The following is an 11867-nucleotide window of genomic DNA, read 5'->3' as shown; positions in this document are numbered from 1 at the left end:
TATAAAATATAGATGGGTGGGCCCATGTGTATCATAATTGTAGACATGATGGAGCTGAGGTAGTTGTACATCAACCAAATCAGAGGAGGTAATAAATCAAAGTTACCAAGTTCCCGGAGCAGCAGGTGATCTCCTGACATGGCCTTTGATGGTGCTCAGATTGTCTTGCAAATTTTGGAATCCGGGGTGCAAAGCTTGTGTTGCCCTATGAGAAGCCAAGTTCCGATTACCAACCTTTGGGTCAACTATACTCAGAGGAGGTAATAAATTAAAGTGACCGAGTTCCCGGAGCAGCAGGTGATCTCCTGACATGGCCTTTGATGGTGCATAGGTTGACTTGCAGAATTTGGAATCTGGGGTGTGAAGCTTGTGTTGCCCTATGAGATGCCAAGTTCCGACCACCTAAATTTGGGTCAACCATACTGACTTCCGAGTTCCGGGACCCGGGAGTCAACAAATGAATATCTGATAACCAGCACACTTCCAATCAGGTAGTATGTCATTGAGCAATGGATCATCCAAGGGGTCCCTTATCAGACTTGGTAGTCAATATAGGCAAATGATAATAAAAACATGAAAGTTGTTATTATGCTATTTTTCAAACCTGAGACCCGAAAATATGTATGCAACATGTCCATTTTTCACTTGTTGCACAAATCACTGAGTTTTGAGTGCTGAAACCTGAAACTCAAAACCCGGCATGCAACATGTTGATTTTTCATTTATATTACACAGATCATCAAGTTCCGAGTGCCGAGTACCAAACCTCAAACCCCAAGACCCGAAAATATGTACACAACATGTCCATTTTTCACTTGTTGCACAAATCACTGAGTTTTGAGTGCTGAAACCTGAAACCTGAAACTCAAAACCCGGCATGCAACATGTCCATTTTTCATTTATATTACACAAATCATCAAGTTCCAAGTGCCGAGACCTGGGACCCGAACCCCGAGACCTGAAAATATGTACACAACATGTCCATTTTTCACTCATTGTACAAATCACTGAGTTTTGAGTGCTGAAACCTGAAACCTGAAACTCAAAACCCGGTGTGCAACATGTTGATTTTTCATTTATATTACACAAATCATCAAGTTCCAAGTGCCGAGAGCTGAAACCCGAACCCCGAACCCCGAAAATATGTACACAACATGTCCATTTTTCACTCATTGCACAAATCACCGAGTTTTGAGTGCTGAAACCTGAAACCTGAAACTCAAAACCTGGTGTGCAACATGTTGATTTTTCATTTATATTACACAAATCATCAAGTTCCGAGTACCGAGTACCGAACCCCGAACCCATCACCGAGTTTTGAGTGCTGAAACCCAAAACTCAAAACCAGGTGTGCAACATGTCCATTGTTCAATTATATTACACAAGTCATCGAGTTCCGAGGGCCAAGGGCCAAAACCCGAACCCTGAAAATATGTGCACAACATGTCCATTTTTCACTCACTGCACAAATCACCGAGTTTTGAGTGCTGAAACCTGAAACTTGAAACCCAGCATGCAACATGTTTATTTTTCATTTACATTACACAAATCATCAAGTTCCAAGTGCTTCGGGTCATGTCCATTTTTCACTCATTGCACAAATCACCAAGTGTCGAGTGTTGAAACCTGAAACCCGGTACTTCAAATGGACATGAATTGTATTTGTATGTATTATCCATTGGTGTAGGGCTCAAATAACTTGGGAATTGTATTTGTCAGTACTCAGTACTCGGTGCTTGGTACTTGGTACTTGGTACTCAGTGATTGGTACTCGGTGATTGGTGATTGGTGGTCAGTGGTCAGTACTTGAGACTCAGGTAGTCAATATAGGCAAATGATAATGAAAAATGACAGTTGTAGTCCACGTCAAGGTGAGTGTCTTGGTAGTCTTTCCTTGTCATTCAGCAAAACATCAGCAATAATGAAAAAATGAAAGTTGTTATTATGCTTAACTTCCTTACCAAAGGTTGTAATCCAAGTCCAGGTGAGTGTAGTGGTAGTCTTTTCTTGTCAATTGGTTATCTTATTACTCATTACGCAGTACTCGGTACATGGTAATTGGTACTCAGTATTTGGTTGTGATACTCGGTATCCAGGAATCAGTAGTCAGCTTAATGAAGGTTGTAGTCCGAGTCTAGGTGAGTTTATTTGTAGTCTTTTCTCGTCCATTGGTTACCATGTGACCAAGATATAAGCTAAAGAAATCCAAAACATCAATAATGACAAATGAAATACATGTGTGCAGTGAGTGAGTTTAAAGATAAAAGAATGAATATTAATAGCGAGACTTGCACATTATGTCGAGATATACAACATAACAAGCCTGTGATGTGATCAGAGACCTGGAATAACACCCATATACATCCATTATAATAGCTTAAAAGCTTAGAAAGATTCATGAAGGATTGATGTAATGATAGGCAAAATGACATATGTGTGGAGAGTGACAATAGACATCTTTTATACAAAGTCACATTTATATATGATTCAGGCCGAAAATATCATTACAAATAACTTTCATTTTTCATTATCGCCGATGTTTCAGATTTCTTTAGCTTATATCTCAGTCAAATGATAACTGATGGACAAGAAAAGACTACCAATACACTCCCCTAGACTCGGACTACAACCTTCAGTAAGGAAGTTAAGCATAATAACAACTTTCATTTTTCATTATCATTTGCCTATATTGACTACCAACCACCAACCACCAACTACCAACTACCAACTACCAACTACCAACTACTGAGTACCGAGTACTGAGCACTGACAAATACAATTCCCAAGTTATTTGAACCCTACACCAATGGATAATACATACAAATATAGAATTCATGTCCATTTGAAGTACCAGGTTTTGGGTTTTGGCACTCGGCACTTGGTAATTTGTGCAATGAGTAGATGGGCATGTGGCATACATGTTTTTGAGCTTTGGGTTTCAGGATTCGGCCCTCAGCACTCAATGATCTGTGTAATGTAAATGAACAATGAACATGTTGCACACCCAGTTTTGAGTTTCAGGTTTCGGCACTTGAAACTCGGTGATCAGTGCAACAAGTGAAAAATGGAAATGTTGCATACATATTTTCAGGTCTTGGGCTTTCCGGTGAAATTGTGGTCCCAGATGAACCAGGCAACCTCCTGCCAGAATATGATTCTTCTGATGAGGAGATGGATGTTGAGGTGAAGGTTGATTGTCCTGGTGAGAAGGTTGAAATGGCTACATAATTGCTCAGTGATAGATGTACATAAATCTTTTTCAATGCATGTTACCTATGCCACAATTGAATGATTCAATCATTGAGTTCCAATATCCAGAACTAGAAACTGTAGATTGAGGTAGATATCACCCGAAACCCGAACACCCTAACACCTGAATGTCAAATTTCACAGTGCCGAACCCCGAGTGCCGGGTGCCGGGTGCTGAGTCCCAAAACCCAGAACTCAGGACTTGACATTTGAAATGAAACACATTTTTCAGACATGTTTGAATCTGCCTACATATATCCATAAACATTTTACTAACCTCCGAACCCTGACAAATATCTTTGTCCAGTCCCACATATTGAGTCCTGAGTTCCGGGACCCCCGAACCCTGAAACCCAGCAGTCCACAATTTCGGGGTTCAGGGGTTGGTAAAATGTATATGGATATATGGAAGGTTGGTTTAAACATTTTTGAAAGATGTTGCATATGAAATGTCAAGTCCTGAGTTTTGATTTCTGGGTTTTGGGAGTGCCGAGTCCCGAAGCCCAGAGTCCCAAAACCCAGAATTATGTCAAATTTTCAGTGCTGAACCCCGAGTGCCGGGTGCCAGGTGCTGAGTCCCGAAACCCGAAACCTGGAACTCAGGATTTGACATTTGAGATGAACATCATTTTTCAGACATGTTTATATGAACCTACGTATATCTATAAACATTTTACTAACCCCCAAGCCCCGAAATATATTTTTGTTGTCTCACATCCCGAGTTCCAAGTTCCGGGACCCCCGAACCCCGAAACACAGCAGTCCACAATTTCAGGGTTCAGGGGTTGGTAAAATGTGTATGGATATATGGAAGGTTGATTTAAACATTTTTGAAAGATGTTGCATATAAAATGTCAAGTCCCGAGTTTTGATTTCCGGGTTTCGGGAGTGCCGAGTCTCAAAGCCCGGAGTCCCGAAGCCTAGAGTCCCAAAACCTGGAATTCAAAACTCAGGACTTGACATTTGATCAGACATCTTTCAAAAATGTTTAAATCAACCTTTCATATATCCATACACATTTTACCAACCCCCAAACCCCTAAATTGTGGACTGCCAGGTTTTGGGGTTCAGGGGTCCTGGAACTCAGAACTCGGAACTCGGTATGTGAGACAACAAAAATATATTTCAAATATGAGTAAGTCAATGTGTTTGTCAATCAACTTGATTGTAAATCAAATTTTATTGATCTCCCCAAATTTCCCAAGTTCCGAGTTCCAGGACCCCCGAACCCCGAAACCCAGCAGTCCACAATTTAGGGGTTTGGAGGTTGGTAAGAACTTGGGAAATTTGGGGAGATCAATAAAATTTGATTTACAATCGAGTTTATTGACAAACACGTTGACTTACCCATGTTTGAAATATATTTTGTTCTACATACCGAGTTCCGAGTTCCGGACCCCTGAACCCCAAGACTGCCGGGTCTTGGGGTTCAGGGGTCCGGAACTCGGTATGTAGAACAAAATATATTTCAAACATGGGTAAGTCAATGTGTTTGTCAATAAACTCGATTGTAAATCAAATTTTATTGATTCCCCCAAATTTCCACAAGTTCCGAGTTCCAGACCCCCGAAACCCGAGACTGCTGGGTTTCGGGGTTCGGGGGTCTGGAACTCGGAACTCGGTATGTGTAAACAAAATATATTTCAAACATGGGTAAGTCAACATGTTTGTCAATAAACTTGATTGTAAATCAAATTTTATTGATCTCCCCAAATTTCCCCAAGTTCCAAGTTCCGGGACCCCCAAACCCCAAAACCTGAGACCCGGCAGTCTTGGGTTTTGGGATTCAGGGGTTGGTACATCTTGGTTTGGTGTTTGGCACTGAAAATTTGACATATATATTTTTGTGAGTGTTGTGCTTCTAGTGTCCATGCTTATAAATAGGATATGTTGCACACCAGGGTTCAGGTATGGGGTTTTTCCACTTCAGTCCTCGATTATTGGTCAATGCCACACATGGTTGATTTATGTTTTTGTGCTTAGGGGTTTAGATTTGGTGGTTGATGGTAGGTATATGCACTCATAGTGTACATGTATCCTACGTGTTTGATTCACTGGTGGCTACATCAGCTGTATGTCTTGATGGAACATATCTAGGCTCACCCATATATGTACCCATCTATGTACAATTCCCCCACGTCAGCCCACCCATCTATGCATTATCCCCCACCTCGGCCCACCCGTCTATGTAATACATCCTATGTTGGCCCACCCATCTATATAATACATCCTACGTCAGCCCACCCATCTATATAATTATACCCCACCTCAGCCCACCTGTCTATGTAATAAATATTTTATCACACCCTCAGCCCACCCATCCATTTGATATCCCTCTCGTCGGCCCACCTGTATATGTAATACTTTTCACGTCGGCCCACTTGTATATGTAATACACCCCACGTCAGCCCACCTGTCTATATAATATTCCCCTACCTCGGCCCACCCATATATGTAATACACCCCCGTCGGCCCGCCCATCTATATAACAATATTTGCCTTACATTTCTCTTCAGCCCAGCTATCTATAATATCCTACTCTACATATTACCCAGATGGGCCCACCCATCTCCATGAATGATCATATTCCCCCGGCCCATCCATCAACATCAAGGATATATATATATCATTGGCATACATGGGCCCACCCGTCTCCATCGGAAATAATATGTGTCCTGGCCCATCCATCATCATCGAGAATATACACAACATGGGCCCATGATCTGCTGGCCCGTATAATATGGAATTTGTCACTGAAGGGGCTCGCTCATTGGGCTTATGGAGTACACGAGCCCTCTTAACCTCATCATGAAGAGCATGAATGGTGTCACGGAGGCGGTCGTAAGGCAAAGCGATATCATCAGAAGAGATAGAACCATCACTGGAAGAATCTGAAGTCCTTGTCATAGGGGAGAGGGGGGAGGGGGGGGGGAAGGTGAACTAAAAGATAGATTGATTGAATTATCATCTGAAGTAGTGGAAAGTGAGTCCTCGGAGTCAGAATCACTCTCAAAGTCGGACCAATTGTCCAGGATATCCTGGTACTGTAGCTTGGCCAGGGAAAGTTCAGCCTGATCTACAATAGCCAGGAGTTCTTTACAGGTGGATAGTTGAGGCATGGTCACAATCAGGGAGTTGAGGGAATCAAAACTCCTATCCATTTGTGTATATGTGACATAGTTTGTGGCGGAGTTTGAAATTTCGGAAAGTTCCGAAGTTTCGTCTCGCAGTGAGCATGCTGATGCCATCATCGACCTCACCATCCAGCCTCAATGCTCACACACAGCACTGAGCAGGACATCAAATTTTCAGGTGTCATCAACCCAAGGTAAGTATTTTTTTTTGCCTCCTGTAAGTTCCAGCTAATATATTCACCCTTATCTTACAGGAAATCTATTCTAGTGCCGGTCCCACACATGACCCACAGCGGCTCATCTTTACTGCCAAGCCGCTGGTTCCTCACTACCCCCTACCCCTTCTACACTCCCCTTCTTGAGGGATCCACTCTGCGCTTATTCCAATCCAGCCGGCTCAAGGCATGCTTAGGTTTACCTGTACTATGCCGCCGTACAGCCTAAACCGTCCACGAAAAAGAAGGTGGTTCAAGCCATTGCTGGTTTCATCAAGTCACAGCATGCTACCCATACTGGCATTGTGCATGGCTTCTTGAAGTCGGAGTGTGAGGAACTTGCTGAGCAACTGCGAAATGACTATGGCTTATCTGCCAAACATTACCATGCTGGTATGGGCCCACAAGAGTGCAGCACCACTCAAGATCCATTATCCACTCAACTTGAGGCTCAAGGCTCGAGGCGCAAGGTGCAGCAGCATCCTGGAAAGCAGCTCAAAGGTAGCCGTACTCTCCACAACTATAACATTGTCTTTCACTTTACCTTACATCTCTGCAGATCTTTTTCATGTGTCCTCCTCCCCTTGGCACTTATTTAGTCCCTCCAGCATTCACTACCTACAGCTGATTTCATTCTCATGCGGACTCCCTTTTTTTATGAATGTTAACATTTGAAATACAATGTATATCTACTATGGGTTGCTTTTTTTTACTTGATGTATGACTTCCCCCTATGAACATACACTTTGAAAAATCACAAGTGTTTGAATCTCCGACTTCGTGCCGACATGCGCCGAGCATGTTTTGAGCGAGTTGAAACCAACTTTAACCGAGAGTTCAAAGCATGTTAAGCGTGTTAAGCAAGTTTTCAAAACTTTTCAAAACCTATTTTGAGTATCACTAATGGTTAAAAGAAGTAATGATGTGGAATATTTTCAGTGAATGTAGAACATCTCGCGATGGTCGGTGATTGCTGCAAGGGCATGCTGAATACATTCCTCTTCTGTCAGTTAGATAAGTTTAACCAAGCTCAACTTGAAGGCTATATTCATTGCTTACCTTCAGAATTGACCTGCTCAGCCCTGGTCCTTGAATCCTCCGGTGAGCTACTTATGGTTTGCGCCCATGATGGCATAGTGTTGGAGTCACAAGCGGTGATGGTAGGATCACCTAGCTCCTCTGTTCTGAATTTCAAAGACTTCGCCATAAACATAGTCTCTATGCTCCTGTGGCACACTTCATCCTCTTTGGAATGAAGAATGTGTTCATCCTCTTGATGTTGATAATATTTTGAGAGCTTGAGAAGAACTCCTACCACCTGCATATTGGTATATGGATCTTGCATCATTTTACTGATACATTTGTGAGCTCTGCAACAGCATATGTGCCACTGTCCTTGGGGTGCAGATGCCATGCTAGTTGTGAATTAAGACCTTTGAAACCCCCAGTGAAAATCAAAAGGTGCATATAAAGGTATCAGTAGAGGCTGTGGATTGATATGTTCATTACGTGCTGTGTTTTGATGCCTTGGGACAAATCTTAAGTGTGTGTAGCAGCGGTCGGCATCACTGGTGTGCTCAAAAGAGATATCTGGTAATTGCATGTATAACCTGTGAGGTAGCTTAGCATACATATATGATAATTTACAAATCCAACAAGAATTGCATTGAGAATCTGTTCTGGTTGTGGGGTGTTCAAAGTGGATGGCGATTTTTACGTGATTTTCGATTTCTGAATCGTCTTGTAATCAGATGCTGATTCACCTCAAAATCGTCCACTCTGACTACCACTAATGTTTATGATTGCCTTCAATAGATTTGTCCCAAGGCATCAAAACACAGCACGTAATGAACATATCAATCCACAGCCTCTACTGATACCTTTATATGCACCTTTTGATTTTCACTGGGGGTTTCAAAGGTCTTAATTCACAACTAGCATGGCATCTGCACCCCAAGGACAGTGGCACATATGCTGTTGCAGAGCTCACAAATGTATCAGTAAAATGATGCAAGATCCATATACCAATATGCAGGTGGTAGGAGTTCTTCTCAAGCTCTCAAAATATTATCAACATCAAGAGGATGAACACATTCTTCATTCCAAAGAGGATGAAGTGTGCCACAGGAGCATAGAGACTATGTTTATGGCGAAGTCTTTGAAATTCAGAACAGAGGAGCTAGGTGATCCTACCATCACCGCTTGTGACTCCAACACTATGCCATCATGGGCGCAAACCATAAGTAGCTCACCGGAGGATTCAAGGACCAGGGCTGAGCAGGTCAATTCTGAAGGTAAGCAATGAATATAGCCTTCAAGTTGAGCTTGGTTAAACTTATCTAACTGACAGAAGAGGAATGTATTCAGCATGCCCTTGCAGCAATCACCGACCATCGCGAGATGTTCTACATTCACTGAAAATATTCCACATCATTACTTCTTTTAACCATTAGTGATACTCAAAATAGGTTTTGAAAAGTTTTGAAAACTTGCTTAACACGCTTAACATGCTTTGAACTCTCGGTTAAAGTTGGTTTCAACTCGCTCAAAACATGCTCGGCGCATGTCGGCACGAAGTCGGAGATTCAAACACTTGTGATTTTTCAAAGTGTATGTTCATAGGGGGAAGTCATACATCAAGTAAAAAAAAGCAACCCATAGTAGATATACATTGTATTTCAAATGTTAACATTCATAAAAAAAGGGAGTCCGCATGAGAATGAAATCAGCTGTAGGTAGTGAATGCTGGAGGGACTAAATAAGTGCCAAGGGGAGGAGGACACATGAAAAAGATCTGCATGAATCTGCAGTGGATAATTCTGAGGATGCTGACCTAGCTCGCAAATTTGCTGAGTCGTGTACCTGCCCAGAGTGGAAGGGTGGCTTTCTAGCAATTGATGGCTCAACTATGAATCTTTTCACCAAACCTGGTTACTTCGGTGAGACATTTTATGATAGGAAATACAAATATTCCCTTGGCTGTCAGGTATTTTTTTTTTAATCTTCATGTGCAAAAATTGATTTAATTCTAGGCAGTCATTTTGCCCCATAATCTTCTCATTGTGGATTATTCTCTGGGTCATCCTGGGAGTGTCCATGATGCATTTGCTTTTTGATCTACCCATCTCTATGAAGAGCATGCTGACCTTCTACCTGATGGTCATTGGGTGTGGGCTGACAGTGCATATCCATTGGAGCCATGGTGCATTGCCCCTTTCAAGAAGCCTTGCAATGGGTGGTTGACTAAGGACCAGAAGACATTTAATTATCATCTCTCTAAGGTATTTTTTTTTGAGGTTTATATTTCAGTAAATTGAATTTTTTTAGATCCGTGTTCATGTTGAACACACATTCGCTGTTTTGAAGGGACAGTTCCAGTCCCTTTGAGAGCTCCGGTTCAGAATTCAGGCTGAGAAAGACCTTGAGTTCACTGTGCAGTGGATCAAGTGCTGCATTATCCTACACAACATGATCATTCGCTTTGAAATCAAGCATTGCAAGAGGGATGGGACATATGAGAGCTCTCTAAAGTGGGCTCGTGAAGAGGGGGAAGATTGCATTGACCAAGAGGTTGAGTATCCAGATGGTGAAGAAGTTGTTGGGGACAGGACTTATGAAGGCACTCCAGGACAAGCTGCTAGAGCAAGGCTGATGGATTCACTCTTTGACAGTCCTCACTCAAATGCACACCATAGGGAAGGATGACAACAATAGTACTTGATTAGATATGTACTACTGCCAATGCACTTGTACAGCAAAAGAAAACAAACATAACAATGACAGTAACAACAAAGGGCATAGTAACAACAACACAAATGTAAGCATGATGACAACATCAACAAGTAAGAGACAATGAGCAACAACAAACGGAGACAATGAGCAACAAGTAGAGACAACGAGCAACAAATGGAGACAGCAAGCAACGAATGGAGACAACAAGACAACTCACCCAACTCCTCCATCTAATGCCGCCTTGCTTGCCTGCATCATTTGGTGAAGTTGTATCTTGAGTTGCAGAGTCTCCGCTTCCTTGTCAAGGACTTCTGAATGTGCTTGGTGGACATGAATGTCCATCTCACAAAGGCGAATCTCAGTGGCTTTCACCTCTTGCATGCGCTGATGGGTGACAGTGGCTTGCGAGGCCTCATGCTTGCAGCTGGAACGAAGCCACTCATACTTTTTAGTGTCATGACTATGCTCGCTTTTAACCTCGAGCTTTGCAAGGAAGCGAAGGTGTTTGCTGTCATGGCGCAACATCACGTCTGAGTGCATGCTCTCAATCTCGTCTCTCACCTGTCCCACCTGCTGCGACACGTCCGATTTGGCCTTCTTCTTCTTCGAGCTGCCAGCGCTATTTGGCAGGGAGGTCTCAGGCATAGGTGTCGGTGTGTGTGAGGAATGATAGCTAGATGAGAAGGGGTGAAAGGGGAAGAAAGGGTGAAGTGGGGTGAAACTCAAATAGACCTCTGGACGCGAGTATATGATTCGGCCCAAGAGGATTGCTACTGAGAACGATTCCTCTATATAAAGTGGAGGGAAATCACTGAAACTAAAAAGGGTGGTTGAGAATGGATGGAACGTGAATGCGAACACAATGCGATGCGAGTGCGAGCGAGCCGCCATTGACACAGCGTGGAACAAGGTTGAGCAGCCAAAGATACATTAATGCACAATAAAGCGCGGCCGTGCGGGAAGATATGCAGGCGCCGCGAAGTATTAGGAATAACGCGAAAGGCCGATAGTTACGCGCGGTGGTTGACACGAAGTTTAGACTTTTGGTTTGGACAGTAATGCGTGCAAGTGAGTGATGGATTCTATATGGGAGGTAAGAGCTACATGAAATTCGTAAGTACAAGTATATATGAGGACGCGCCGAAGCGCTATTCGGAGCCAAGTAGGTAGCGGCTGTAGGTAATAAGGGCCCATGACGAAAGTAATAGCGATATAAATGAATTAGCATCGGAATTATGGTCAGTCTATTCCAAAACAAGTGAAATACGCACCAATAGACCAGTGGAGGACATGAATAGGACAGGATAAGGATGCACGACGGGGCCGAGTAAAAGCCATTATGGTCCAATATACGCGCACGAGCCGTGGCCGTCGGCCGATAGCAGGAAAGATGCGCGCAACACGAGGACCTATGGGACAATGCAAAAATAGCCTTTACAAGGCCACAAGGACTCTAAGTCCTACATCGGGGACATGTGGAAGTCTGATGACGAGTTGCACGTCATCAATGATGGTGTCGACACGCTGCACGACATCT

Source organism: Suillus fuscotomentosus (assembly GCF_016647785.1).
Source record: "Suillus fuscotomentosus strain FC203 chromosome Unknown F5891scaffold_295, whole genome shotgun sequence".
Lineage (NCBI taxonomy): Eukaryota > Fungi > Basidiomycota > Agaricomycetes > Boletales > Suillaceae > Suillus > Suillus fuscotomentosus.
Note: the sequence above shows the minus strand (reverse complement) of the source record.